The 23,910-nt window shown below is 48.4% G+C and overlaps 4 non-coding genes across 4 annotated transcripts; 3 read left to right on the top strand and 1 right to left on the bottom strand.

Annotated features, from left to right (window-relative positions):
- Positions 1–3,143: 3,143 nt before the first annotated feature.
- On the top strand, positions 3,144–3,225 carry TRNAS-AGA (transfer RNA serine (anticodon AGA)). The gene has a single exon. It is a non-coding gene; the product is annotated as a tRNA-Ser (tRNA).
- A 5,718-nt stretch (positions 3,226–8,943) lies between these two features.
- TRNAR-CCU (transfer RNA arginine (anticodon CCU)) lies at positions 8,944–9,017 on the bottom strand. The gene has a single exon. It is a non-coding gene; the product is annotated as a tRNA-Arg (tRNA).
- An 8,398-nt stretch (positions 9,018–17,415) lies between these two features.
- TRNAK-UUU (transfer RNA lysine (anticodon UUU)) lies at positions 17,416–17,488 on the top strand. Its single transcript has one exon. It is a non-coding gene; the product is annotated as a tRNA-Lys (tRNA).
- A 2,466-nt stretch (positions 17,489–19,954) lies between these two features.
- TRNAV-AAC (transfer RNA valine (anticodon AAC)) lies at positions 19,955–20,027 on the top strand. The gene has a single exon. It is a non-coding gene; the product is annotated as a tRNA-Val (tRNA).
- Positions 20,028–23,910: the final 3,883 nt, after the last annotated feature.

The raw sequence follows: 23,910 nt of genomic DNA, 5'->3' as shown, positions 1-23,910 counted from the left end.
GAAGTCATCTAGTCCAATCCACTGCTCAAAGCAGGACCAATCCCAAACTAATTCATCCCAGCCAGGGCTTTGTCAAGCCTGCCCTTAAAAACCTCTAAGGAAGGAGATTCCACCACCTCCCTAGCCATCCCATTCCAGTGCTTCACCACCCTCCTAGTGAAAAAGTTTTTTCCTAATATCCAGCCTAAACCTCCCCCACTGCAACTTGAGACCCTTACTCCTTGTTCTCTCATCTGCTACCACTGAGAACAGTCTAGGTCCATCCTCTTTGGAACCCTCTTTCAGGTACTTAAAAGCAGCTATCAAATCCCCCCTCAGTCTTCTCTTCTTCAGACTAAACAAGCCCAGTTCCCTTAGCCTTTCCTCATTAGTCATGCGCTTCAGACCCCTGATCATTTTTGTTGCCCTCTGCTGGACTGTTTCCAATTTTTCCACATCCTTCTTGTAGTGTCGGGCCCCAAACTGGACACAGTACACCAGATGAGGCTTCACCAATGCCGAATAGAGAGGAATGATCACATCCCTCGATCTGCTGGCAATGCCCCTACTTATACAGCCCAGAATGCCGTTAGCCTTCTTGGCAACAAGGGCACACTGTTGACTCATAGCCAGCTTCTCGTCTAGTGTAACCCCTAGGTCCTTTTCTGCAGAACTGCTTCCTAGCCATTTGGTCCCTAGTCTGTAACAGTGAATGGGATTCTTCCGTCCTAAGTGCAGGACTCAGCACTTGTCCTTGTTGAACCTCATCAGGTTTCTTTTGGCCCAGTTCTCTAATTTGTCTAGGTCCCTCTGTATCCTATCCCTACCCTCCAGTGTATCTACCACTCCTCCAAGTTTAGGGTCATCTGCAAACTTGTTGAGGGTGCAATCCACACCATCCTCCAGATCATCAATGAAGATATTGAACAAAACCAGCCCCAGGACCGACGCTTGGGGCACTGCGCTTGAAACCGGCTGCCAACTAGACATGGAGCCGTTGATCACTACCCATTGAGCCTGACGATCTAGCCAGCTTTCTATCCACCTTACAGTCCATTCATCCAGCACACACTTCTTTAACTTGCTGGCAAGAATACTATGGGAGACCGTATCAAAAGCTTTGCTAAAGTCAAGGAATAACACATGCACTGCTTTCCCCTCATCCACAGAGCTAGTTATCTCCTCATAGAAGGTAATTAGGTTAGTCAGGCATGACTTGCCCTTGGTGAATCCATGCTGACTGTTCCTGATCACTTTCCTCTCCCCTAAGTGCTTCAGAATTGATTCCTTGAGGACCTGCTCCATGATTTTTCCAGGGACTGAGGTGAGACTGACTGGTCTGTAGTTCCCTGGATCCTCCTTCTTCCCTTTTTATAGATGGGCACTACAGTAGCCTTTTTCCAGTCATCCGGGACCACCCCTGATCACCATGAGTTTTCAAAGATAATGGCCAATGGCTCTGCAATCACATCCGCCAACTCTTTTAGCACCCTCGGATGCAGCGCATCCGGCCCCATGGACATGTGCTCGTCTCCAGTTTTTCTAAATAGTCCCGAACCACTTCTTTCTCCACAGAGGGCTGGTCAACTTCTCCCCATGCTGTGCTGCCCAGTGCAGCAATCTGGGAGCTGACCTTGTTTGTGAAGACAGAGGCAAAAAAAGCATTGAGTACATTAGCTTTTTCCACATCCTCTGTCCACTAAGTTACCTCCCTCATTCAGTAAGGGGCCCACACTTAAACTTATAGATATATGGAGACACCACTGCTTGCACACTCACCCACATAGCTTCCCCCAGTGACATAGCTACCACCTCTCGGGGAGATGGATTAACTACACGGACGGGACAGCTCTCTCCCCTCTGCTTAGAGCATCTTCATTCTTTATGAATAGGTAGGAAAGAACCTCCTGAATGGACAGTAACCAATTGATCAAATATTGCTGGGTCTGCATTCAATATGGGTAACTGGTCGTATTGGGCTGGATTAATAGGAGCATTTCCAGCAGATCGAGAGAAGTGATTATTCCCCTCTATTCAGCACTGGTGAGGCCACATCTGGAGCATTGTGTCCAGTTTTTGCCCTCCCACTACAGAAACAAATTGGAGAGAGTCTAGGGGAGGGCAACAAAAATGATTAGGGGTCAGTGGACTTACGAGGAGAGGCTGAGGGCACGGTCACCCAGAGGGGGGGGCAAGTGGGGCAATTTACCCCAGGCCCTGCAGGGATCCCATGAGAATATAGTATTCTATAGTATTGCAACTTTTTTTTATGGAAGGGGCACCCAAAATTGTTTTGCCTCAGGCCCCCTGAATCCTCTGGGCAGTTCTGTCCACTCCACCCCCTTGACTCATTCTCCTCCCTCTGAAGCCCCACCTGTGCTCTGCTCTCACTCCCATTTGGCCACTTCCCACTCCTGCTCTTTCTCTTTGGCTGAGGCCTGCTGGTCCACCTTTTGCTTGCTCCTCTCCTCCCAGAAGGCCTCCTTGTGTCTCTCCACCCCCGCCCCCAAGGTCTGCCTGCTGCCCCCACCTCTCTGCCCTTCCCCTGAGACTCACCCTGCCCAGCACTCACACCTCTCTGCCTCTCCTGAGACCCACCTTGCCCAGCACTCACACCTCTCTATCCCCTCCCCTGACCTGCCCTGTCCACCACCCACACCTCTTTGCCCCACCCATAAGACTGGCCCTGCCCACCACTTGCACCTCTCTGCCCCTCACCTGAGACCCGCCCTGTCCACCTCTTTCCTTGGTCATCTCTTGTTATTCCTTGAAACATCAAGGATGGAATAAAAAGCTGAGTTTACTCCAGGGTGAGGAAGGAAAGGAACCACCAACCCCCTGGCAAAGCTCAGTGCCCCAGAGAAAACCTGCCCCCTGCTATTGCAATCCCTGATGTGCTGGGGATATGATGGTAAAGGAACTGTCTGAATGATCAAGGCAGGAAATGGACAACAATCTACAGGAACGTCATTGACCACAAACACACTCTCCTCATGCTCCAGCCAGAAGGGAAATGAGCAGGAATTCTTGCAGTTCAGCCAGGGACACACTTACACAATGGCACAGCAGTGTGTGTGTTGTGGAAGCTGGTCTGAGGGAACAATTGGAATTGATCACTCAGTGAGAACAGAACTGGAGTGTAGTGAGAGACACATCTCAAGCAAGTAGTTGTGGCTGAGTGGTTAAGGTGATGGGCTAGAAATCCATTGGGGTCTCCCTGAACAGGTTCAAATCCTGCCAACTACGGAGGAAGTTATGGTTCTTCAGTTTCAACAGAGCTGGGTCTTGTCTCACTCTCAAGCTATATCTACACTATTGGGTAATGTGGCTTTAAAGTGTTTCAATTAAACAGCTGTTGCATGTCCACACTATGCCCCTTGTGTCACCAGAGCACATCCAGGCTAGACTCTTGGATGGCCACAGAGAGCAGTGCATTGTAGAGAGCAGTGCATTGTGGGTAGCTGTGCAACTGGCTGCGGGTGCTTTGGGAAGGGTTTGCAAAGCCTCATGGGCTGGTACAGCATCACATGATGCAGGTTTCTCTATCCCATTGTTCCATGGGAATCCTACTAGATTGCCAGCTGCTTTTCAACTGCAATGTGCCTGGTGGGGTAGAGAGTGTGTTTGTGTGTGTGGGGAGAGGGATTGTGTGGGCACACTGTCTCTAAGTTCAGACAGCTGCTGCAAGCAACCAGTCCTGAGGCAGGGGGAGGGGGACAGCCCCAACATCAGCCCCTGTTTCCCTCACTGGCTCAGCTCAGCACAGCAGCCTCTGTGACACACACACACTGCTGCCTGCTTAGCTCTGTGTCAGGGGTGCTGGAACAGGGGGGGTAGAGGGCCATGGCCCCACCACTCTTTACTGGCTGTTAGGACAAATGATGGAGTGGGGGGAAGGGTGGAGTCTTGGGGGGAAGAGGCGTTCTGTGGGTGTGGCCTCGGGGGAGGGGTGGTGTGAATGTGGGTCCCTGGGGAAGGGGTGTCATGGGAGCACCACAGTTCAGACAACAGTGCCCCCCCACACACTGTAAGGAAGCTCCCGTCGCCCCTGCTCTGTGTTCGTGGCGCGGGAGAGAGCAGCGTTCCACGGCAGTGCTTTGCTCCCCAGGGCTCCGGCAGGGGGGCTCAGGCAGCGATTTAAAGGGCCCGGGGCTCTGGCCTCTGCAGGGAGCCCTGGGTCCTTTAAATCACCAGCTTGGGGAAGCTGGGCCGGGCTAGCACAGCGTACCCGCTCTTGCCGGTACCCCATACCGGACCGGACCGGCTTACTTTCACCTCTGGAAGGTCCTCACCTGGATCAATAACTGGTTAAAAGCTAGGAAACAAAGGGTAGGACTAAATGGTCAGTTTTCAGGATGCAAACAGGTAACTAGTGGTGTCTGTACTGGGACTATTCAACATATTGATAAACGATCTGCTAAACAGCGAGGTGACAAATTTTGCAGATGATCCCAAACTACAGAGGATAGTTAAGTGCGAAGCAGCCTGTGAGGAGCTAAAAAGAGATTTCACAAAACTGGGTGAAAGGGCAACAAAATGGCAGATGAAATTCAATGTTGATAAATGCAAAGTGATGCACATTGGCAAACATAATCCCAACTCTACATATAAAAAGATGGGATGTAAAATAGCTATTGCAACTCAAGTGAGAGATCTTGGAGTCACTGTGGATAGTTCTCTGCAAACATCCACTCAATGTGCAGCGGCCGGCAAAAAGCAGGGAAGGTGTCCCTAGTCTCTGTTTGCTGGGAGCGGGTGACAGGGGATAGATCACTTGATGATTACCTGTTCTGTTCATTCCCTCTGGGGCACCTGGCTTTGGCCGCTATGGGAAGACAGGACACTGGGCAAAATGGACCCAGTCTGACCCAGTCTGGCTGCTCTAAAGTCCCTATGCTCCTTTCATACAGATGCCTGGGATTCTGCCTCACAATGTGTCCCTGAGGTCTCAGCCAAAATGCCCAGACTGGCAAACACTCTGGGCTCCTGAAGCCTCTGCCTCCCACCTAGTGCCTATGGCTCATGCCTGACCCTTGCTGCTGCTCCTTGCTGTAGAAGGTGAAAGGAGCGGAGGCAGCGCAGGAGCCTTCTGGGAACGCAGATCTGAGGCTTTGGGAGAGACACATTGTCTGAGACATCGGAGCGTTGTAAACCATGCAGCCACCCCCTCAATCAGGGCCTGTTCCAGCCCTGAGTCTGGGCTACCACGATCCCTCCCGCAGAGCAGGGTGCCCACAGATTACAGCCTGAAAATAGGCATGTGACACTAATTCCTGTTCTCCCTGGCAGGGTCTGACCTAGACCAAGTGGCACCCCAGGCAAGACGTTAAAAATTTTAAGTATCTTATTTTTCATTGCATTTGTAGCTCAGTACATGATTTTGATGTACAATTTCGATGCATGATTTTCTCTGTCATATAAGATGCTAAATTTGCAGGCTAGGTTCTGTAAACCTGTATTTATTCATGCCATATATAAGCAAATAAAACAAATGCATTTTCTTTAAGCATATAGAAACTTTTTAATTTTAACGGTAACTGAAACGTACTAACATCTAGAAATGGAACTGTCACCAGCACAGGGCTGGCCAGGATTAAATAGTGTTACAGTAGGAGACAGCGTTAGGATGTTAACCCCAGGCCTTTAGTTGAAAGGTGGTTTCTCTCACCTTTCCCCCATGAACTGAAGCGCAGCATTAAAGAGATCCAAAGATTGGCCAATGGCATTTTCAAGTGCTAAAATAGCAAGCGATGTCGCTCTCTCATTGGCCATCAGTGACTGAAGATGTGGTTTAATGAGCCAAAAAGAAACCTAGCAGCTGCTGAAGTAGTTCAGTTGGGAGCGTGCTAGACTAGCAGGCTATTCTATCCAGCTTTGTGCACAGGTAGGATGTTTTCTGAAAGGTGCAGCAGTTCCTTTAACTGCCACAAGTCCCTCATTTCAGGCTATGCAGCAGGAAAAGACAGCATGGGCTTCTGCACCGAGTTGGCCCACCTGACCTTTCATTCTTCTCTTGCTCTTTGTCAGCAAGGAGAAAAAGAAGAAGCTCTCCCTCAAGCTGGAGTCACACGGGCGAGGTAAGGACGACTTCCTGAGTGCCGGCTCCAGTCCTCTGCTCTGCCAGCTGACCTATTGAAGGGCTGCCACCACTTTCTCTAGGTTTGTCCATCGGTCTGTGGCAGGGTGAGCAACAGCCAAGCAGATGGAGTTTCTGTAGTGTAGTGGTAATCACATTTGCCTAACACACAAAAGGTCCCTGATTCAAAGCCAGGCAGAAACATGCTGGTTTCCTTTTCCCAGATCCCCTTGCTGTTCAGGAAGGCGCTCCTCCTTCTGCCACTGGCCTGTCCCTGGGATAACTCCAACCCCTGCATGACAGAAGGTGCTGAAAGCAGTGGAGAAAGCACCTTGGTGTCAGGCTGGAGAACCTAGAGGAGTTAGGCATGTTACCTTTCAGAGACTTGTGGCTTGGCCTCCTCTGCCCTTGGAGATTGGCAGGTGGACGCCGGCTCTTCCTGCTGGCCTTCTTTGCCTGACTTCCAAAAGAAGGAAGTGAGGCAGGAATGGGGCAAAAGAGGAAAGTCAAGCTGAGAAAGGCAGGGCAGAAACTAAGCACATCATTGTGGCTAAGTGGGGTTAGTAGAGCACCATCATTCATTCTGCAAAGCCTGGGGAGGTGTGGTTGGCTGCTGGGAGGCAGAATCCTGTGCCTGCCTCTTGGCTTCCCAGGGATGGCTACTTGCAGCCCAGGAGAAGAAGGGGGGTTCTGGGTCAAAGGAAAACAAGCAAAGCTGAGTCCAAGTGGAGAATGGCTGCTCCTTTATGGCCAACCTGGGGGCATGACTGATGGTTTTAGAGGTGGAGGCTGGGCTGGCTGTGAGCAACTGGGATCCAGGAAACCCCCACCTGCCCTTCTGAGGGCCAAACCATGGAGGTGCGGTTGGCTGCTGGGAGATAGACCCCTGTGGCTGGCTGTTGGCATCCCAGGGATGGCTCCCTGCAGCCCAGGAGAAGCGGGGTTCTGGGGGGAAGGAAAATAAGCAATGACGAGGCTGAGTAGGCTCCTTTCTGGCCAAGATGATGGGCTGTGGTGGGTCTGGGTGTTGCCTGTAAGCCATAAGTGGACTTGGTGCAGTGAAAACTGCTGCTCCATTCTGGCTGACCTGGGGGTGCCATGGACGACTTGGGAGTGGGGGCAGGGCCCTGGCTGTGAGCAAATGGGATCCAGGAAGCCCATCCTGCCCCTCCAGGGGCCGAGACTTCTTCTTCTCTCCTGCCATGGGGACTCTGGCCTCAAGCCTGCCCAGCATGTGCTGTAGCTCGAGCATTAAGCCTTCCTGTGTGGCCTGTGCTGGAGCTGACCCTGGACCCCTGTGGGGCACTGTTGGGGGAAATCCCGACTGCCGGTCACTTTGGGAGCTGTGCTGCCCGAGGTAAGCACCTCCCCTCCGACCACCTCCTGCACCCTTACCCCTGCCCCAGCACAGAGGCTCTCTGTGTCTTGAACAAGCACTGTCAAGGATTGGCCAAGAACTTCTGCTCTGTTTATGTGAAAGAGACACAAAAAAGGGAGCCCAGCGGACAAGTTTAATTCACAAGCACAAACTGGCCGGCCAAGCCAGGATCTCTCAGTTACTCAGAAGGCTCTTCAGCCAGCTCTTCCCAAAGACCAGTCTCTGGGGGCTTTTGTGACATGATGTACCTCAAAATAGCCCCCTGTAGCTCACATATTCATCATTCATATATGACTGTGATATCTCATACAAACAATTCCATGTCAGTTATCACATGAAAAGTCATGATCTGCTAAAATCGGTTACTCTGTCCAAATATGTATAGCATGAGGGTGTATGAAGTTATGCATTTTGCTGTATGGTTGTTACTGAAATATGCTATAATTTTGCTAGTGACCCCTGCCAAGGAGGGAGTTCAACAACCATGAATCAGCAGAGGAATTGTAATTAAGGGATTTCCAATTCAATGACAGATGCCCAAACACAACACTCTGGGGACTGCTCAAGTCTATGAGTCAGTTGCACAAGACCACACCAGGAGGATTCCCCAACCTAGTGACTCAGCAGAGCCCACCCGGACACGTCTGGGCAAGTGTCTTCTAGACACTTGAACTAAGGATATAAAATAGGAGACTGTGGCATCATGTTTTTGCCTTTCTCCTCCCCCACCTATGTTGGAAGCAGCAGGAATCCTGAGAAAATGAAGGGGGGAATTCTATGTATTAAGGAGGGTAACATCCAGTGGGGTGAGAAAAATACTTGACCTAACTACTGCCTAGTGTAATAAGGTGTAAAGTTTAGATTTTGCTGTGGTCATACAGTGCTTAGTGCTCTGCGTTGTGGCCCCAAGAGCCATGGATGCAAGTTGAGTTACGATGACCTTTTCCTTGTCTCCACATTTCTTAGGTGCCTCCTTCAAACACTGCTCAGAAAAAACGACTGGTTTCTTTTGGAAGTATTTGCATTGCAAGGCAGAGGCAGTCTTCTCTGTTTCCTCAGAAGATTGACCAAAAGATGGGAAGAGCAGACACATTTGGCAAGGCACCACTGGGTGCTGCATCCCTAACTCCACTTTACCTGGCAGGTGAGTCAGCCAGCTTAGCCACGATGCCACTCTCTGGAACTTTTCTCCCAACTGCTCCATTTTTTATCAGTGACTATCTAAAGGAAGGTGACATGACATCTGCATGTGGACATCCCCAGTGAATCACAAGGACGTGTGGCGCAGGCTCTCACGTTGCAGCTATTGCAGTCAAAGCAACCACCATGCTAATGCCAGTCACAGCAGCCTTTTCATCAACTCCAGGCTTGTGATTTGATTCTTTCCAATGCTTCTCTACAAAGAAGCCTTTTCCTTAGCAAGCAATGACTTGGCTACCAAGGGAGGTCTCTTCTGTTTCCTAGGAAGACACAGGAAAATGTGAGCAGAGGAGACAAAAGCCATACACAAAGGCAACACTGGGAGTTGAACCCAGGATCTCCTGTTTAGGAGACAGGTGCTTTAGCCAGCTAAGCCATGGTGCCTGCCTCCAGAAAGTGTTTGCAACTGTTCCATTTGATGGCCCAGGACAACACCTGCAAATTCTAAAGTACAGACATTCCACATTTCCCTCAAGACCTGCAGACCTTGAGGTGTCTGGCTCTCCGTGCACAGAAAGCCACAGCTGAGATGACAGAGGGCTTCTAACATGTGCTTCTCCCGCCAGCCACTGTGATCATATAGCGGTTAGTGATCTGTGTTTCAGTCGCAGCAACCTCGGCTCAGTTCTCAGTCATGGTAACCTTTCCACCAGCTCTAAGCTTCTCATTTGCCATTTTCCAAGTGTGGGGAGCTGTCTGCCCCCAACCAAGCAGGAGAAAGATTAAGGCAGCCTTGCAGAGGCTGCGCAGAACCCGGCCTATCAGGAAAGGGCTTATTGGGAGAGCCAATCAGGAGAAGGCTTGCTGGAGCAGCCCATATATAAAGGGCTGCTCAGCACAGCAAGAGAGTCACTGCTTGGAGTTTGAGGAGGGAGGTTTGGCTGGGGCTGGGGCTGGGGCTGGGGAAGGGTGAGCACCCTGATCAGAGTAGTGCTGGGTGGGTAAGGGGAGCATGAGTGACCTTCTGGCCGAATTCTGCCAGACTGAGGCCCTAATACAAAGTCAGAGGAAGGTGCTGGGGCTGTGGGGAAGTGGTCCAGGGAAACAGATGCAGGGTTGGACGTTCACGACTTTTGCCTCCGTAGTGGCTGACACAGGTGGCTACACCCTGGACTGCAGCCAGCGACTGAGGCAAGTGTCCGGGTAGAGAACAGCTGCCCCCGGGAAGGGGGGAGAGAACTGAGTGGGGCACAGCCAGAGGGCTGTGTCCATAAGAGGACACTGAAGTCCTGAGAGCGCCATGGGTCCTAATGATAAAACAGATGCAGCCAGATGCCACTAGATGAAGGCGCACCGGTGAACCAGAACTTATTACCAGGATGGCCAGCAAGAGGCACCACAGCAATGAGGCATGCCCCATGGCACCAAGACTTAGCCGCAAGGAAGGCTCTCTCTGTCTTGAACAAGCACTTAGAAGGATTCTGCTGACAGGTCTTTTCTTTTTTTGAAAAGAGATACAAAAAAGGAGCCAACAGACACACTAGGTTCAGCAAGGAAGAACTGGCAGGCCAAGCCAGGCTCTCCTGGTTAGTAGGAAGGCTCTTCAGCCAGCTCTTCCCAAAGATCACTATCTAGAGACCTTTTAACAGCCACTGCAGATGCTGACCACAAAACAGGCAAAGAGATGCCAAAATAGAGTTCTCCACTGCCTGCAGCCATCACGCTACCAGGAGTTCTGTGCACAGAGAGGCCCCTGCTGGGGGGAAGAGGCCTTGTTAGAGACTCTTCTGACACCAGCCGTTCTCAAATAGTGTTTAGTGTTCTGTGTTGTGACTTCAGCATCCACAGATGCCAGTTCAGTTGGGGGACATTTTTCCTGTCTCCACATTTGTCTAGTGCCTCCTTTCAACACTTGTCACCAAAAAGACCTGTTTCTTTTGCAAGCAATGTACAGCTAGGCAAAGGCAGTCTTCTCCATTTCCTCAAAAGATCACCAAGCTGTGAGGAGAGGACACACATTCAGCCAGGCTGGATCCTGAATCTTCTCTTTATTCAGCAGGTGTCCGAGAAAGACACAAATCTACACCATGTAGAGGTCAAAAATAGGAGTTTATTACACACAGTGCTGGCGGAGTGTCACCTTGCTTATTAGGCTCAGAGACATTGTTAATTAATTAATTGCAATAGAATATATAGATTTTTCACAAGCAGGGGAAAGTGACGGGGTAGGCAGTTCCACACCCCGGGATAGGTTTTGCAGCAAGACAAGATAAGCACATTAGCCAATAGTTAACAGATTACATAATGTCTCCACCCATGGTCTCAAGTTAGCAAGTTAACATTTCATTAATACTTTGATAAAATGTTGTTAGTATAAAATATCTATGTTGAATTCTGTTTTGGGGTCCATAGGAATGGAGCAACTCCTTTGATTGTCCAACAGGTACATTCCTAGGGGTTAAAGCAAAGAAACAGTGAAAGTATATGGCAATAAAGATTTTCTGTGTGTCTAAAGGCAGGCATTGGTCCCTGGGAAGGGACGTGGAAGGATGACATATCTTATACTGACATGTGACAACTTTTCATAAACTCAAGACTGGATCTCTGGGAAGAACGTCTCCCTACAGAAGAAACAAACACAATAGGAACAGGGATTCTTTGTTCAATCTGCATCTCTGAATAAGACACAATTCTTTAGTTCTTAGCTCCAACACCTGGCAATTTGCTGACCAGGCCTATCTTAGCAAGCAAGGCTTTCTGTTTACCCCAGCTTTCTCTTAGCTTATCACTATTTGCTAGGCCTCTGGTCCTTGACCATACTCTGGACTTTGAGTCTGGAAAAGAGCTGGCACAATCCATGCACCAGGTTGCTACATAAACAGCAAATAGATTTTTAATCCTTCACATGAAGTAATGGCAAAGCTCTTGGTTCAGGCCTGTAGCAGCTATGGAATAAACTGCAGGTTCAAATCAAGTCTCTGGAGTCCATCCACAACTGGGATGGGGCATTCAGTCCTTTGTACAGAGCTGAAGCTTGTTTGTAGCAAAGTCCCTCCAGAGGTATGAAGCAGGACTGAAGACAAGATGGAGATGAGGCATCAGCCTTTTATAGTCTCTTGCCACGTGGTCTTTGCTTTCTTTGTCCCAAGGACACTCTATCCAGCACGTGGCATAGAAAAACCTTTGAGTTCTGTCCACAGGCAGGTCCCTGCATACCTTGCTGAGTCACAAGGTGTATCTGCCTTCTCTCAATGGGTCGATTGTATAACTGATGGTCCTTAGTGGGCCATCAAGCAGGCTAGGCAGAACTGCCACCAACTTGTCTTGAGTGTTCCCCAGAAGCAGAGCACGAGTTTGAAATATGGACAGCATAGAACCAATATTCATAATGTCAACTACAAAAATGATACACATCTAGAGATAGCATCATTATAATCAGCCAATCAGAACCTCTTCACAGACCCCTTACATGGCAACTTTTCTACAATATTGGCTGCAAATATAGAACAGTGGTCGCAATGGTGATCTATACAGTTACAGATTAAGTCATTAATGTCACAGGAGGTGACATGGTATCAGTGAGACTGATATTGGAATGCTGCCTCCAGTTTTGGTGTCCTCGGTTGAAAAAGATGATGTGAAATTGGAGCTGGGGCAGCAAAAAGCCACAAAATGTTCTGAGGGCTGGAGAAAAATGCCTTCTAGTAAGCTATTGAAAGAGCTCAGTCTGTTTAGCTTATCAAAAGAAGATTGAAAGGTGACTTCACTGAAGTGTTGAAGGGCCTTAATGGAGAGAAAATATTGGGTGTTAGAGGGCTTTTTAATTGAGCAGAGAAAGGCATAACAAGACCCAATGGCTGGAAGGTAAAAAGAGACAAATTCATATTACAACTAAGGCACAAATATTCAACAGCGAGGATGATTCACCACAGGAACAGGCTACCAAGGAAAGTGGTGGATTTGCCATCTCCTGATGTCATTTAATGAAGACTAGATGCCTTTCTGGAATGTGTTTGCCCCCAAAGTAGCTCTTTTGTCATACAGGAGGCCTGCGATATGAAGGGGGTCAGATTAGAAGCTCTAATGGTCTCTTCTGGCCATAAAGTCGACTAATTTCTGAAAAACTGAGTGTAGCATTGGCAGCAGCGTCTGATATTTTCCTGTCTAGCCGGCTTGCTTCCTAGAACGAACGCTCCTTGAGTGGGGTGATCCACAGGGAGTAGCTTAAACCTGCAAAGAGCCTGGCCAGGGGCAGGACATTAACACAGCAAGGGAGGGGTGTGGCAGTGACATCACAAAGGCCTTTTTCAGCACCTCAGACTATTGGTCAAAGGTGGTGGGGAGGTGGTGACCTCACAGAGAGATGCTGACATCATCCAGGCAGGACAGAGGCGAGGGGCCAGGGAAACCTCAGAGACCCCTGTGGCTTTGCTTCAGCAAGTCTCCTTCTCCAGGTCTCCTTGAGGACTGACAGAGTATTCGGGTTCACGGATGTGAGTGCCAGGAGGAACCTCTTTCGAGTTTTCTCCTTCCCTTGTAGTGATTTTACTAGAAAACAGCCATCCCTGTTTAGAAGGCAAGAGCCTCCTGGAGGTCTGAAACCTGTTCAGTCTGATCCATCTGGTGAGAGTTGAATTCTAGGCATTGAAAACACGAGCTTAAGGAGGCAGAATTTTATTCCACGCCTGGGATTTTGTCCCTTCGAATCACTGGGGACATTAGGGTTTGTCCTTTTTGTTTCACCTTTCCCTCCATCCATCCCTCCCTCCTTTCTCTTTGTCTCTTGCTTCTTTTGTCCTTTCTCCTGTTCCCCTCCCAACACCAGGGTGTGTGTGTGTGTGTGTGTGTGTGTGTGTGTGTGTGTGTTGCAGGGGAGTGCTCTGCAGCTCCCACTGTGGGTGATCCATCCAAAACTGTGGGGCTGAAATAGTGCTCTGACAGTGATCCCCACTGGTGACCTGGCCCATCCTTTGTGCTCTCTGGTGAGAACCCTCAGCCTTCCCTCCTCAGGCTCTACCCTGATTGGCAGGGAGGAGACTCAGGTCCTTGTTGTTCTCTTTTAAGATCAAGGAAATAAGTCAGAACCAGTTCTATGTTGGACAAATTTTGCTGCTTCTCTGCATTAATTGTCTCTGAGCAGTTCATGATTCTGAGCAGTTCATTGCAGTTCTCCTCAAATACTTGCTGAATAATTACTGTGCACTGTTGTTGGTCTGGAGCTCATCTGAGAGCACTTTATTCAGGTCATTCAATGTCTGAAATTCAAGTTCCGATGGTTAGTTTGAAAATCAGGGTTCTTGGGTCCAATTCCCAACTCTGCCACTGACTTGCTGTGTGACATAAGACAAGTCCATTCTCCTTTTTCAGCCTTACCTTCTCCCTTTTTCAAGTAGAGATAATAATGATCTGCTCCTACCTACCTCACAGTGGGTGGAGGATGGGGATCCATTTGAGAGTGTCACTCGGAGTAGGGCATAGTATGAGGTGTCCTTTCACGTTTACTCAGAGCAGATTAACACATAATAGAATAGCTGAAATAGTCTATTTGATTTGTATGTTTTTATTTTGAAATTGTTAAGAGCAGCAATGACTTAGCTCAGACTGAAGCATCTTATCTAATGTTTGAGATCTAAGTGTCTCCTCTTGTGTGCGACAAGACAATTTAACACACTGTGACAGACAGGAGATGCTTTTGTTTTGCAACAAAATATTTTAGCAAAGAACTTTTATCCCACTTGTTATGATTTCGAGAAACAAACTGGTTTAGTCTGAATGGGATTTTCTGACAGAAACAGTTTGAATGACATTTCCCCACCATCTCGATTCCTGGGCTCTATCCCTGCCTCTGGGGGGTTTGTTGTCCATTAGAACAGGAGTCGGAACTGGTGGCTTTTCTTTCTGGCTCTGCCACCGCTTTGCTTTGTAGGCCCTTGGGTAAGTCACTTCCCTTCTCTGGACCTCAGGCTCCCCTCATCTGTCCAATGGGAACAGGGACAGTTCTTGAACTCTGGGTGGTTGTGAGCCTGAGTGAGACAAGGGGCGTTAAAGCCCTCTGTGAAGGAGAAAAGGGAACTTCTCAGTGACTGGGGCTCCTCTCTGTATGGCCCCAATGGGGAAGGAAAGAGGTGGTGTGGGGGAGAAGACAGGCAGAAGGGGTCAAATGGGGCTAAACCAGAAATGAGGAGATTTTCTTCCTGTTAAAATATCCTGGAGTCTCATGGCTGAAAAGTCGCATCTTTAGTTAGGTATGAACCAGCAGCCTTTCAATTACCAGGCAAAGGTGTGAACCACAGAGACTGATAATTGCCTGCTTCCCAGCTTTGCCTAAGAAGCAACTGCAGTGGTGCTACTGGTTAGTGCAAAAGGGGCTACTGCTGGGCTTATGAGTTCAAGCCTTACATTGAATACTGGTTTCTATTACCCCTGTAGCTTCCCCAACTTGTTTTGCCCAATTCACATGGAAAGTACCCTACTAGGAAAAGGAGAATAAGTTCTGAAATGTGGAAGCTGATGCTCAGCTTGGAAATATCCACCCTCTGCTGCCATGAATTCCAGTAGATTGTTCACTGTCAGGGAAAATTGATCTATTAGCTGCCAGGAAAGGTGTCTGGGCACCATATCCCCCTGCTTCTTCCAGTGCACCCCTGGCTCAGTCACGGCTGCAGAAGGATTCTACATGCATTGAGTCTAAATCTTTTCCAAGCCTTCTTAGCACAGCTGGTAGTGTCTCAGTCTCATAATCTGAAGGCTTTGAGTTCAAACCTCTCAGAAGACAATGGTTTTTGCTCCCTGCTTCAAATTTTCTAAAGGAAATCAGAGAAAAGAGACTACAGGACAGTGTTTTCTAGACACCTTCGCATCCATCTAACACACACACACACACAGAATCTTCTAAGGCATTAACTTTTCCTTCTCTATAGAGTTTGTATTCTCCATAGAGCAAAATATATCAAAAACATGCAAGTCTAAACCTAATACAATATGAAACTCAATACAGATAAAATCTCACCCTCAGAGATCTTCCAATAAGCTTCTTTTGCAGACTAGGCTTATTTCTAGTCTGGGCCCAATCTTTTCACCTGGCGTAATCCTTGTTCCAGCTCAGGTGGTAGCTAGGGGATTTCTTATGACTGCAGCCACCTTTCTTCTGTTCTATCCCCTTATATAACTTTGGTACAAGGCAGGAATCTTTTGTCTCTCTCCTGGGGAAAAGCCCAAGGTTTAAGATGGATTCCTGTACCAGGTGACATGCTCACATGTCCTGTGAGACCCCAAGCCTTCATTCTTCCTGGCCTGACTCACAGATGGTGCAGGACAGAGCCATCTACAGTCAATTGTCCTGGTTAATGGGAGCCATCAAGAGTCCAAACCACTATTAGTGGCCCACACTTTGCATCATTACAACAAGACCTCAGAGTTATTGTTCATATTTCTAGTTTCAGATACAAGAATGATCGGTTCATACACATACGATGAACACACACAGTCGATTATAAACTTTGTAATGCTACCTTACATGCATAAAGCATATTCCAGTTACATTATATTCACACTCATTAGCATATTTTAATAAAATCATATGGAGTGCAACGTCATAGCAGGGAAAGGGTTTTACTGCAGCACCTGGGAGTAGTTGAGTTTCATGTTCAGGCTGTGGTATGAGTTTCTCCAGGTTTCTCGTAAGCACACAGGGCCCTTAGCAGGTGCTCTCGATACAGGAATGGCCCAGACATGATAAAGTGATGGGAATTGCGTTTTCCTTTTTAATTTTTGTATTTCCAATGACATTTCTGTTTGTGATTTCGTTTTGCTTTGTATAACTGTGTTTTCTCCTGGATTTGCTATTTAACTAAAAAAAGAATAAGGCCTCAGGGGGCCGGATGGAGGAGCAGGCTGGGGCTAGGACTGCTAAGAGAGTGAAAGCATCAGGTTTTCTGTATTGTTTTCTGCCCTCATTTTCTGAGCAGTTTTTCTTCAGCATCAAATTTGCTCAGTTGGTAGAGCATCAGACTTTTAATCTGAGGGTCCAGGGTTCAAGTCCCTGGTCAGGTAGAAGGACAATTCCCCAAGATTTTCAGAAGGCATCTCTTGAGGACTCTCTTTGACTTCAGTTTTTCCTTTTCAGAACTTGGCCTTTCCTAGGAAGGGCTCTTTACTGCTTGGGACTGAAAGTGCTACTTCCTCACCTGTCCACTGGCATTACAGTCTGGAGGAAGAAAGGCCTCTGGGCCTGCAACAAAGTGCTGTGTGCTGATTTTTTGAGCAAATGTAGGGCTGGCCAGAAAGGCATGTTCCCACTGGGTATTCCCTAACAGAAAAAATTGTCCCCACAGAGTCTTTCATGCCAGAAGTCAAACTCTCTTGATAGGTCCCCTGCTGGTCCCATGGTGTAAGGGCTGGTATTCAGAGCTGTGAATCCTGAAATCAAAGTTCCAGCCCCTGTAGAATTGTGGGGTCCTTTCATTGCCAGCTAATTATTCTGGGATTTCCAAAGCTTCCTCTTGCTCTCTCCAATGACATGGTAGCCTGTCTCTTGCCTGCTAGCTGTTGTGACTCGCACAAGAGGGCATGTTTGATCCCAAAGCAAGGCCCTCCCTTAGGCTCAGTCTGAATAGAAGTCAATGTAGCACTGCATGAGACAGGTCAATTTTATTTTGCTTTGTATATCTGTGTTTTCTCCTGGATCTGATATTTAACTAAAAAAAGAAGAATGTCTCTGGGTGCCACATGGAGAAGCAAGATGGGCATAGGGCTGCTAAAGAAGCAAGAGTAGCAAATTTTCTGCCCTCTTTTTCTTGACTAGTTTCTCTTCTGCATCAAACTTGCCCTTTTTTTTCTATGAGCCTGGCTAGCTCAGTTGGTAGAGCATCAGACTTTTAATCTGACGGTCCAGGGTTCAAATCCCTGGTTAGGTGAAAAGGGAGCATTTCCCCATATGGTACTCCTCCAACAACTGAAAAAGGCATCTCCTCAGCATGTTATTTCACAACAGTCATTTTTCCTCCAGGACTTGGTCTTTCCTAGAAAGGGCCATGTGCTGCCTAGGATGGAAGGGGCAATTTCCTCACATGGCCACTGGCCTCTCAGTCTGGATTAAGAAAGGCCTCTGGGAATTGCAGCAAACTGTTACATGCCAACTTGGTGAGCAAATGCAGGGCTGCACCCGCAGGGTCATCCACACCAGAACTCAGCAGAGATCTGGGGGTTCCCTATTGGTCCCATGGTGTAAGAGCAGCCCTCAGGACTTTGAATCCTGCAATCTGAGTTGAAGTCTCAGTAGGATCTGAGGACAATTCCTGTGCGACCTAATCCTGCTGGGTCTTCCAAGGCTCTGTCTTGCTCTCTCAAATGATATGAAAACCTGCCTTTTGCCTGCTAGCTGTTGTGACTTGAGCACAAGAGGGGATGTTTGATCCAGAAGGCTGGTCGTGCTTGGAGTCCTGTAGGTAGGGATGGGAGCTCCATTTCCTCTGAGTCCTGAAGCTGGGCTGCAGCCTGGCCTAGGAGGCAGCCCTATTGGTTGACCAACTGGCCCAAAGTCACTTGGGCGGTGTTGGTGTTCCCCAGGAATGCTGAAAGGCCTAAGGGAGGGAGGCTTAATACTCCTCCCTATCAGTCAGGGTGGAAGAGGAGGGCTGCAAGAGTGGGCAGGTTGATGAGCTGGGCCTTCTAGCATTTAGTTGGGTACATGGTGAGGAACGCAAACTGGGAGAAGCAGTTGCTGGCCTGTGAGGAATGGCTCAGCCGGTGGCGTAAGTAGACCTTGTAATTACCTACAAAGCTGTGATGCTCAAGACCTATCTTTCGGCTACAGGGAATTTCCTCAGCCATGTATTTCCCCCTGCTCCATGAGTACTGCTGAGGCTGAACATGATGGCCTTCCACTTCTTGTGGGGCAATAGGATATCCCTACCTAGACAGGAGACGTGTGGCTTTTCTGCCATATTAGAAGAGAGGTTGGGCCTGGTGGGCTTTGAAGTCTTTTATGGCTTTACTTTTTTGTTTTTACATTTTCAGTGGGTGGCTCCCAAGCAAGAGTTGACTCACCTGATCTTTCTTTCTTCTCCTGCTCTTTCTCAGCAAGGGGAAGAAAAAGGAGCTCTCCTTCAAGCTGGAGTCAGAAGGACAACATAAGGATGACTTCCTGAGTTCCGGCTCCAGTCCTTTGCTCTGCCAGCTGACCCATCGAAGGGCTGCCATCACTTTCTCCAGGTTCGCCCATCGGTGTGTTCAGAATGGAGAGGGGTGACTAGTGGTGTTCCCCAATGGTGAGTCCTAGGACCAATCCTATTCAACTTAGTCATAAATGATCTGGAGAAAGGGGTAAACAGTGAGGTGGCAAAGTTTGCAGATGATACTAAACTGCTCAAGATAGTTAAGACCAACGCAGACTGTGAAAGATTTTCAAAGAGACCTCACAAAACTAAGTGATTGAGCAAAAAAATGGCAAATGAGATGTAATGTGGATAAATGTAAAGTAATGCACATTGGGAAAAATAACCCCAACTATACATACAATATGATGGGGGCTAATTTAGTTACAGTTAATCAGGAAAGATATCTTGGAGTCGTCGTGGATAGTTCTCTGAAGACGACCATGCAGTGTTCAGCAGCAGTCAAAAAAGCAAACAGGATGTTAGGAATCATTTAAAAAGGGATAGAGAATAAGACAGAGAATATTTGCCCTTATATAAATCCATGGTACACCCACATCTTGAATACTGTGTATAGATGTGGTCTCCACATTTCAAAAAAGATATACTGGCACTAGAAAAGGTTCAGAGAAGGGCAACTAAAATGATTAGGGTTTGGAATGGGTCCCATATGAGGAGAGATTAAAGAGACTAGGACTTTTCATTTTGGAAAAGAGGAGACTAAGGGGGGATATGATAAAGGTATATAAAATCATGAAGGATGAGGAGAAAGTGAATAAGGAAAAATTATTTACTTGTTCCCATAATATAAGAACTAGGGGCCACCAAATGAAATTAATGCACAGCAGGTTTTAAACAAATAAAAGGAAGTTCTTCTTCACACAGTGCACAGTCAACATGTTGAACTCCTTGCCTGAGGTGGTTGTGAAGGCTAGGACTATAAGAAGGTTTAAAAGAGAACTAGATAAATTAATGGAGGTTAAGTCATGAATGGCTATTAGCCAGGATGGGTAAGGAATGGTGTCCCTAGCCTCTGCTTGTCAGAGGATGGAGATGGATGGCAGGAGAGAGATCACTTGATCATTGCCTGTTAGGTTCACGCCCTCTGGGGCACCTGGCATTGGCCACTGTTGGCAGACAGGACACTGGGCTGGATGGACCTTTGGTCTGACCCAGTATAGCCATTCTTATACTCTTATGAAGGGAGGGGCAGAGTCCTCTGACAGAGTTTCTGTAGTGTAGTGGTTATCACGTTTGCCTAACATGCAAAAGGTCCCTGGTTCAAAACCAGTCAGAAACAAAATTGCTTAGTTTTCCCAGCTTCCCTGGCTGTCTAGCAAAGTTCCTACTGCTGCCACTGGCATGTACCTGTGATAAACCCAACCCCTGCAGGACAGAGGCTGGGGAAATGAGCTGAGAAAGAGCCTTGGCATCAGCAGAGGAAAGCTAGAGGATCTGGGTCAGTCACCTTTTGGAGCCTTGTGGCTTGGTCTCCTCTGCCCTGGGAGGTTGGCTGGTGGAGACCAGCTCTTCCTGCTGGCCTCCTTTGTGTGACTTGCCAAAGGAGGAAGTGAGGCAAGAATGGGGCAAAAGAGGAAAGTCGAGCTGAGGAAGGCAGGGCAGAAGCTAAGCCCCTCAGTGCGGCTAAGTGGGGTTAGTAGAGCGCCACCATTCATTCTGCAAAGTCTGGGGAGGTGCAGTTGGCTGCTGGGAGGTAGGATCCTGTGCCTGCCTCGTGGCTTCCCAAGGATGGCTACTTGCAACCCAGGAGAGGAAGGATCGTTCTGGGTGAAAGGAAGACAAGCAAAGCTCTGGGAGGAAATTTGGGTGCGGGGTGCGGGCTTTCTGCTTGGGGTTGGGGTGCAGGAGGGGGTGGTGCTTACCCCGGGCACTGCAACTCCCGAAGTGACCAGTACACACAACCCTGTGACAGCAGCTCTCAGATCAGCGGGGACAGTGAGTCTCCATGTGCCGCTACCTGCAGGCGCGGCCCCCAGAGCTCCCATTGGCTGCAGTTCCTGGCCAATGGGAGCTGTGGAGTTGGTTCTCGGGGCAGAGGCAGCACATGGAGACATTCCCCCCACCCCAGGGGATGCTGGGAAATGCCAGACACTTCTGGAAGCGGCACGGAGGGACAGAGGCAGAGTGTGCAGGGAGCCACCTTAGTGCTGCTGGCACGTCTCTGCACACCCATTGTGGGAGGGGGGCAGAGGGCCTCCATGCGCTGCCTGGAGTAGGGGCAGAGCACAGAGCTGCCTCCCCTCTCAGGTCTATTACAGGAGTGGGTGAGTGGGCTCTTTTGGCCCGCAAGGTGCAGCAGGTCAGACTAGATGATCACACTGGTCCCTTCTAACCTTAAATGCTCTGAGTCTAAAAGGGAGAGGGAAGTAAAGAAAAAAAAACCCAAACATTGTAATACCAGGGTGACTCCACCTGCTCACTGTATAGTCCTGCCCCTTTCTTCCTTCACTGGGTGTTTAATGACCTGCAGGACATTGATTCTCTCATTCCATTGATAAACTGATACAACGTGACGGAAATTAAACTAGTTTCCAGCTGAGAAAACAGCACCTCAGTGTGGTGGCTGGGAATTGAACCTAGGTCAACTGCTCAAAAGGCAGCTATGCTCACCCCTATACCACCAACACATCTGGTGAAATTACTCCTTATGCTTGCCCAATGAGGCTAGGCCAGAATTGAGGCATTTTCCTGCCTGTTAAAATGTACTGGATTCTCTTCACAAAAACGCCAAACACCTCTATCTTCACCTGGGTTTGAACCATCAGCCTTTCAACTAGCCACCAACTTTGTTAATCACAGACACAGGTAACTGCCTACTTCCCAGGCTTGTGTATGAAGCACCTACAGGGATACAACTGGTTAGTGAGGGAGGCGCACTGCTGGGGTTATGAGTTCAGGCCTCACCCAACACACCGGTTTTCATTAGCCACAGAGCTTCCCCCATTGCTTTGTCTCATTCACATGGAAAGTGCCATACGAGGGTGATGAGAGTAAATTCTAAACTCTGAAATGTGGCAGTGGCCCAGAGATTGGGATAAGGGGTTTGAAGAGAAAAAGCTCTAGGAGTATAAAACCACACAGTGTCCAGGGGCAGGTATGGTACAATGCCTCAACAGGGAGCCATGAGGGGGGGTTCCACTCTCTCTGTGAAATGTCCTGAGAGGTATTTGAAGATGAAGGTAACGCCATGGCTAACAAGTGACTGGCACGTCCTGGGTTCAAGAAAGGAAGGGACTTGGGTTAATTGTCTGAAGATTTGCGTTACCGTCACTGTCTGACCCCCCTTCAGCTCGGAGCAGGTTTGTACGTTGCTGGGTGGAACACACAGACTCCTGGAGAGCAGGGGCAGCTGTTTCCATGGCAGAGAGCCTGACACTTAGGAGACTTTCTATACTTGCTGTTTTGAAGCAATTCAATAAAATAACGGTGGATCTACAATGTCCAGTCCAATATTTCAGCCCCCTGCTGCAAAAACGCTATTTTAGAATCTACACAGGAGGCTTCCAGTGCTAGGACACCTGACCAGAGAGCTCAGTGGGGGTATAACAGCTGCTGACTCTGAGGGTCCTGGGCTAAATCCACTTGCTGGTGAAAGTGTTTTGATTTATTTGATTGATAATGAGCACCAGCTACCAGGGGAGAAGCCCTGTGAGTCGCTGCCACTGGGAAAGGGCAGGGGGAGAGGGAACAAGAGGAGAAAGGCAGAGACATTGGATACGAGGAATTGCGGGGAGAAGAAAGAGAGAACAGAGAGACAATACATGATTGAAGCAGAACCGGTGTCCCAACTCGATCTTGTTCATCACAGGTGTTCAGAGAGACAGGTAGTTGCAGGTTTTCCAGTGTCAAGTCTGAACTTTGATTCTAACAATGTGAGTTCAAATATCAAGGGGATCTCCACAGACCTGATCTCTTCCCCCTTTCCCTTTTAGTATTTTTATTTTGATGTATTTGGCTTAACCGTGATCTTCTCTTTCCCCACCTGTATTGCAATTTGGGGATTATTTTTATTTTGCCTCCCTTTTGTTCATGTCATTATAATTGTAACTGCAAAGGAATCTGCAGGAGCAAAAACTGACTCAATACTTTATTTCCCCATCATGCCAGAACATCATACAAACAGCTCACACAGCTGGAATCATAACACGGAAGGCCAGGGGATGGGAGATGCAGGTTTCCAAGTGTTCTGTCTTTCTCAGATGAAAACATTCCAGCCCCTTGTGTGCCTCCATCGTGTATGACCTGCTGGACTTTGACACACTTATTGTCTCATTCTATGGATGTGATTGTAACACAATGTGACTGAAATTAAACCACTTCCAGACGAGGAGACAGAAGACAAAAAGCCATTATTGCACTGGCTGGGACTCAAACCCAGATCAACTGTTTGGACAGCACCTATGCACAACACTATAGCACCAATGCATCTAGTATGAGTAACTTTCCTGCAGGCTCTGTGTGCTGGCAAAGGGGGTGATATATGACCATGGAATTAATGAGCAGGGTGGATGGGCTGGAAGTTGCCTGACGGCAGGGAGCAGAGTTCGGATCCCAGAGTGACTGAAAGGGGGCAAAGGTGAAATCAGAGCTCATTGGGAGCTGGCCCCACCCCAGGAGAGGGGAACTGAAACTCAACTTCACTCATAGAAAAATCTTCCCTGAGAAGGAAGGGAACAGCTTGTTTTAAAGACAAGGTTTATGTTTGTTCCTGCTACATATGGAGGGGCTGGGTAGTTCTGATTCCAGCCCCCCAGACTCTGGGAGGATAAGGAACAAATTCAGGCTGCCAGTCACCTGCAGGAGCGAGATGATTTTTTGACAGTGAGGGATGCCTCGTCCTAAAGGCCTTTGTCTGCCCCCTTCTAGTGACTGTTTGGTACCGGAATGCAGCCACCACTCCTGGGTCTCTGCTGGGGAAATAATGTTTCTGTGCAAAACACCAAAGCTTTTAACAGAAAGAAAGAAAAGGAGATGGCAACACAATGGGACTAGCACGTAAGGAATGAAACACAAGATGCTTCTCCCACGTGCATTGACTTTTAACCTTGGTTGCAGTGTTGTTGTATCCATGTTGGTCCCATGGGTCCTCTGGGGGGCGCCTGACATTGGTGATTTTCAGAAGACTGGACAGTGGGCTAGATGAACTGGTCTGACTCAGTATG

Source organism: Gopherus flavomarginatus, chromosome 8 (assembly GCF_025201925.1).
Source record: "Gopherus flavomarginatus isolate rGopFla2 chromosome 8, rGopFla2.mat.asm, whole genome shotgun sequence".
NCBI classification, from domain to species: domain Eukaryota; kingdom Metazoa; phylum Chordata; order Testudines; family Testudinidae; genus Gopherus; species Gopherus flavomarginatus.
The sequence above is the reverse complement of the archived record's forward strand: the minus strand, read 5'-3'. Positions and strand labels throughout refer to the sequence as shown.